This window comes from Hemitrygon akajei, unplaced genomic scaffold (genome assembly GCF_048418815.1).
Source record: "Hemitrygon akajei unplaced genomic scaffold, sHemAka1.3 Scf000100, whole genome shotgun sequence".
Taxonomy (NCBI): Eukaryota; Metazoa; Chordata; class Chondrichthyes; order Myliobatiformes; family Dasyatidae; genus Hemitrygon; species Hemitrygon akajei.
The window spans coordinates 2,312,631-2,318,951 of NW_027331986.1; the positions used below are offsets into that span (position 1 = coordinate 2,312,631).

Genomic DNA, 6,321 nt, shown 5'->3' on the forward strand with positions numbered 1-6,321 from the left:
TTAAAGTTCACCCAGATTCGTTTGGACGGATTTGATGTGGAGCTCGGGGTGTCACAGTGAAAGGGCCGGACGGCCGAACTCTCTCCGTTGTCCAAACATCCTTCCAGGTGAGGCGACACTTCACCTGTGAATTTTTTTTTTGGGGGGGGGGGGCTGTCGATGATATTGTTCCCTTTGTGCGGGAGGGGTGGGTTTTGGGGGTTTGATGATCGGGATGCTGTCTTTTTGATGCCGGGGTTGAGGTGGGAGTTTGATTTTTCTCTGTGAACGACTTTCATGCTCTTTCTTTGTTTCGTGGTTTTCTGGAGAAGAAAAAAATCTCAAGAATTGTTTACGGATATCTGCTTTGATAATAAATTAACCTTTGGACTATCCGCTCCGAGCGGGACTTCCTGGTGTCCAAACATTTTTATTCCGATTCCCTCTGGGGAATCTATTGATGTTGAAAATGATCATAACATGATAAGGAATGGCTACAAGTGGCGGATGCAACTCGTTCATTATCTGATCCAGAAACACGTTGTGCCCAGATTGAAAAAGAATTGCTCAGCATTATGTTTCCTTGTGAGGCATTTCATCAGTTTGTGTCAGGGCAATCTTTTGATGTTGAAAATGATCATAAACCTCTGATTGCATTGTTTTATGCGGGGGTGGAGTGGGAGTGTGATTTTTCTCTCTAATAGATGCTGCCCGGCCGGCTGAGTTCCGCCAGCGTTTTGTTTGTGTTGCTCTGAATTTCCAGCATCTGCAGACTTTGTCGTGTTTGTGATTTACCTCTCCGTTGTCCCTCCCGACTCCGTCCACTGCTCCCTCTGTAGGGACCTCCGGCCACGACTGGTGCAGCCCAGAACCTCCTGCTAAACGCAGGCGCAGTGCCGACTGGAGCTGTCGCCGGCGGTTCTTCTGTTCAGGCGTCCGTGAAGAAGGGTCTGATCTCGGGTTTGTGGAAATCGGGGGCCGGTTGCCGTCGAATCACAACTTTGTGGGCCGAAGGGCCTGTATCGTGCTGTAGGTTTTCTATGTGTCTATGAAAAGTGCCGGGAACGAGCTCTGCCGGACGGCTGGAGGCTCCGGGCTCTCCGGTCCCGCAGCCCCGGTTTTAGCTTTGCGCCCGAGCCCGGGCTGTGGGATCAGTTAGTTGTGGTTCCCAGGCTCGGAGGGGTTTGGGGTGAGGAGGATCTGTCTGTGTGTGTGTGGGTAGAAGTTATGGGTGGACTGTAGTCGGGGGGGATGGGGGGTGGGGCTGCTGTTGTGAGAAAGTGGGATGATCGGACGTTCCGTGACCCGGGTCAAATAAAGTTGTGAACGGGGAAGGATTTGCTCCGTTGTATCGGACACTCGCGTGTCCTTTCAGGAAGCAGCAATTCTCTCTTCAAATGAATTACTGTCTAATCTTGCTGTTACCATGGTGTTTGTTACAAAGCCCCAGTGTCTGGAAGAGCTGTCAGCGTCATGGGCTGTTGGTGCAGATTGGGATAGCGGTGGGGTGTTAGTGACCTCTGTATCAGAGAACAACACGGGTTTCTACATCCTCCTCTGAGATATAAATGTCCTCACAGTGGGTTCAGATCAGCTGGCATATCTGGAGTTTGCAAGGGGAAAGGGAATAGTGAAGGGCCTGAAGAGAGAGCGTTTTAGTCAGCAAACAATCGTCTGGGGTGGAGGGGTACAGGAGCTGTCTGATAAATCGTTTTACAGTAATTGTGTTTTTATATAATTTCACAGATGGTGACTGAGGAAGAAGCTTGTACCCAGGGAGTGTACCCAGAGGTGAGCAGGTCAGACACGGTATCAGGAGAGTGACGGAGATGTGAATTCCTGTGTCACGGGTACAGACAGTCGTCTCAAGTGAGGAGTTTGTGTGGAGATGCAGCTTCCCTGGAGGTGGAGGAAAGAGGACACACCAACAGGTGGAACCAGCTGTGGGAAGACATGGTTTGTCAGGTCTGAGGACGAGCTGAATGTACCATAACCTTCAGACTGAATCAGAAAACCATTCTGAGGGTATTTGAAATGTCAGAAGCAGGGGAGATGTGATCACATGTCTCCATCAGACCCTCAGTGAGATGGTTCCAGTTATAACGTGCAGGGATGAAAGCACAGTATTTGGGGTCTGATTTAATCACTGATTCTGATACAGTGAGAGGGTTAGTTTTGCTGTAAGGCAGCGACATTAATGGAAGAAGACACAGAAACTTCATCAATTGCCAGTTGTTTAGCAGAAGTGACCAATCTCTATGCTACCTTGACAGAAACAGATATTCCCAGTGGTGACAAAGGGGTTCAGTCTGGTTTATTTCAGGTTGGAGAGGGATGTGGAGTTTTGAAATCAATGCCTTGCGGTGCCACCATAGTTAATTTAGCATGTCCGGAGTGGTGGATCACACAGCACGGAAACAGGCCTTTGGCCAACCATACCTGTTCTGACCATCCACTCACTGTCTCAATTGGTCCCACTTATCAGCACTTGGTTCATAGCCGACTGTATCTCGGCAGTTTCAATGCTCATCCTCTTCGTAAATGTTGTGAAGGGACCTGCCTCCACCACCACCTCGGGACGTGTGTTCCAGATTTCAGCTGCCCTCTGAGTGAAAAGTCTCTTCCTCAGATCCCTCTAAACCTCTCCATCCTACGCTTAAATCCATGCCCTCTGATCGGTGACACCTCTGTCCCAGGATCTGGGCCGATATGGGCATCAGTGAGGCCTTTGATAAGGTTCACATGGTAAGTTGCTGTGGAAAGTCAGATCACACGGGATCCAGGGAGAGCTGGCTCACTGGATGCACAGTTGTCCTGATGGTAGGAAGCAGAGAGTGATGGTGGGAGGCTGTTTATTGGACTCGAGGCCCGGGCCTAGTGAGGTTCCCCAGGGTTACACCCCATTGCTGTCATTATTCATTGATATTTAATTATATTTGCATTTGCACATTTGATTGAATTCTGTGCTCTACTTGATCTTTCATTGATCCTGTTATTATTCTAAAGATTTGCTAAGTGTTCCTGTAGGAAAAACTATATCAGGGTTTTATGTGGTATGTGACTATATAAAATTTCTGTACTCTGATAATAAAATTTACTTTGAACATCAGCCATTGCTACTTGTCATCTCGATCAATAATCTGGTTAAGAATATACAGGATATGGAGAGTAGCTTTGCAGCAAGTTCAAACAATTAGTTTTTCTCAAAAATATTAAGTATAAACACTTCGCTCTGTTTCCCTCTCCGCACTCGACCACCCCTCCCTTTACTGTCTTCCCTCTCTGCCCCGTCCTCCCTCTCACCCTGACATTGGACATATGTTCAGGGTGAAAGTGAATTATTTTCGGGGAATCTGAAGGGGAATTCTTCACTCAGATGTTGGTGAGAGTGTGGAATGAGCTGCCAGTGGAAGTGGAGGATGTGGGTTTGATTTAGACACTAAAGATGAATTTGGGTGAGGACGTGGATGGGAGGTGTATGGAGGCTCTGGTGCAGGTAGCTGGAACTAGGCAGTAACAACAAAAACAGGTCGGCATTGACTGGAAGGGCCGAAGGGCTGCTGCTCTCTGTGACTCTAATAATATAGTAATCTGTAATTTCCACAGTCAGTACTTTGCTGTTTATGACTGAACCCAGACATTTACCCAAACAAGAATTGTAAGACACTTGGCTGGCTACAAAGAGCATTTACAAGCTGTGTTTCTTGCCAAATGGGTTGTTACTAAGTACCGACCATACAGGGAGCCCAAACTTTTGCTTCGGGCCCTTTTCCTTTTTTGTTATTTTGAAACTGTAAAAGATGGAAATTAAAATGTAATCTTGCTTAAAATATTAAAGAAATGTGTCATCTTTGACTTTATGCCTTTTGGAAATCAGGTCATCTTTTACTCGCTGAGCTATTCACAGGAACAGAAATTTTGACCAGGGGTGCCCAAACCTTTGCAAGCCACTGCTGGACTAACGGGACCACGTTGAAAAATAAATGTGCTAGATTTTCCAAAATTGACTCCTTCCACCTGAGGCCACGAATATATCAATCGCCACTCGTATATATTTTCATCAAAAATGAAGAGGATTCAGCACTCCATGTGCGTATATGCAATCGTGATGAGAAATACAGACCAGAACACATACATGAGAGGCCAACTCAGAAAAATGAATCATCACTCTGGAAGAAAACATGAACCAGTGGAATGACTATGACCCTCCATGGGAGACATCCCGACGATCTGAGCAGACGAGATGGTGACAAATGAGCCCTGAATAAGGACGTTCACTCCCAATGTCATTCTTCCTCAGCCGGAGATTTGAGGGGCGAAGAACATCTCAGACTGAACTGCGGTCAGCTCGACTTCTTCAGTCTGCAGGAAATTCAAGGGAAAACTCTTCTTCCAGAGTGATAACAATTTGGATCCCATCACCACAGGGAGAGTGAGAGGTGAACAACAGGGGAGGATTTGAAAGATCTGTTGTGGAACAGAATCAGGTCCAGCCGGCCTGAGTTTACTCTCTACTGTACACTAGGTGTGTTATAAATTCACTAAGTACCAGAGACAGTGTTTAAAATAGGACTGATTTATTTGTCACAGATCTAGTCCCATTAAAGGAGAATATGCAGCAGAAGAAACTCTGCCCATGCCCAGTGACCAGGGTGCAGAACTGGGTGTGGTGAGCAGCACCAATAATTGCAGAGTTCAGCACCGACAGTCACTCTCAAAATAGCATTCAGCAACGGTGATGGACAAATATCCAGCATGCAGCTTATTGAAACTTTCTCCCCAGTGTGAACCCGGTAGTGTGTCACAAGTGTAACGCACTGTAAGGTTTCACTGCTGATGCAGTGGACTCTGCAATGTTTCACTGCTGAGTTAATGGCTTCTCTGCAGCAGCAATGTTTAGGGTAAGACTAGAGATAACAGGGTTTTGGAGTGTGGGACTATCCAATGACTGAAATGTTCTTTCTTGTAAGTCTGGAAGAGAGATTTTCATGGTCTTTTGCTGGGGAGAGATGAGAAGAAGAGAGAATGAGCCCTTTTTCTTTCTTTTTGATTACTTCACTAACCATATAGTCAAGGTAAGAATTATACATCTCAGTCGTTTAATCACATATTGTGTACTGTTTGTTATTTCAGGGTACTGATTTGTAACAGGGGACACATCACACAGCATCCACCCAAACAAGATTTCTTAAGTTTGGCCGGGCTGGGGGGTTATCACCCCCTATATTAAGCTGCTAGCCGAAGCAAGAGTTGCATATGGTTAGATTACTGAGTGAATCACTTCCGAAATACACAGCAGGTGAACGGTCTCTCCCCAGTGTGAACTCAGTCATGCACATTAGGTTGATTTCACAGAGAGAATCTCTTCCCAAAGTCTGAGCATCAGATCGGCCTCTCCCCAGTGTGAACTCGCTGGTGTCTCTGTAGTTGAGATGTCCGAGTGAATCCCTTCCCACACACTGAAGCCTGAATTATGCTTCACCGTACGGTCCGCATAGCTGCGTATCTGATGTGGCACCCTAGGCCATACCGTACGCCGTAGCCTAAAGAACACCTTACGAAAATGTAACTGTGCGTCACAGACCGTGAGAACTGTGATCGGTCTGCTTGGTAGCAGCACATTTCCTCCGAGGTATTTCCTGTTGCTTCAAAGTTGGAAGATGGACCAAATCGAGGAGAGGTCACGTTAGGAAGTCAGAAAATATCTACATTTGTACGACTCTCCATTGGTATACTATAAAGACTTGCAAATGGCATGAAACTCGTGTAAAGAAATTTCCACAAACATCAGTTTGGACGTCGCGGACTGCACAAAGAAATAGAAAAGCTTCTCTCTTTTCTGCGCTGCAGTAATTTCAATAAAAGTAACTCTTGTTCAACATCAATTAGCTTCAACTCCAACAAGATTAACTCAGCAGTCACCATCGTTCCCAACTCCACGAGTCAATTCAACACAGTGCCATAGAACCCCAACACCAACTGGTGTTTTGCCAGAGCAACGCAGACACACGAACTCACAAGTAAAAATGCACACAACGGTGTAGGCCACTTGCGTGGGCTACTGTGTATGCTACACTGCAGCATCTACGCAGAGGGATAATTCAGGCTTGAGTCTGAGAAACGGCCTCTCCCCGGTGTGAACTGACCAGTGTGCTTGCAGGTGGTATGACTGAGTGAATCCCTTCCCACAGTCTGAGCAGGTAAATGGCCTCTCCCCGGTGTGAACTCGCTGATGTACCTTCAGTTTAGATGACAAAGTGAATCCCTTCCCACAATCTAAGCAGGTGAACGGTCATTCACCAGTGTGAACTCTCTGATGTACCTTCACTTGAGATGACTGAG

At 46.5% G+C, this 6,321-nt stretch overlaps 1 long non-coding RNA gene across 1 annotated transcript; it reads left to right on the forward strand.

Annotated features, from left to right (window-relative positions):
• Positions 1–860: 860 nt before the first annotated feature.
• Positions 861–3,088, forward strand: LOC140723108 (uncharacterized). Its single transcript, XR_012097810.1, has 2 exons — positions 861–1,008; positions 1,726–3,088. It is a non-coding gene; the product is annotated as an uncharacterized lncRNA (long non-coding RNA).
• The last annotated feature ends 3,233 nt before the right edge of the window (positions 3,089–6,321 follow it).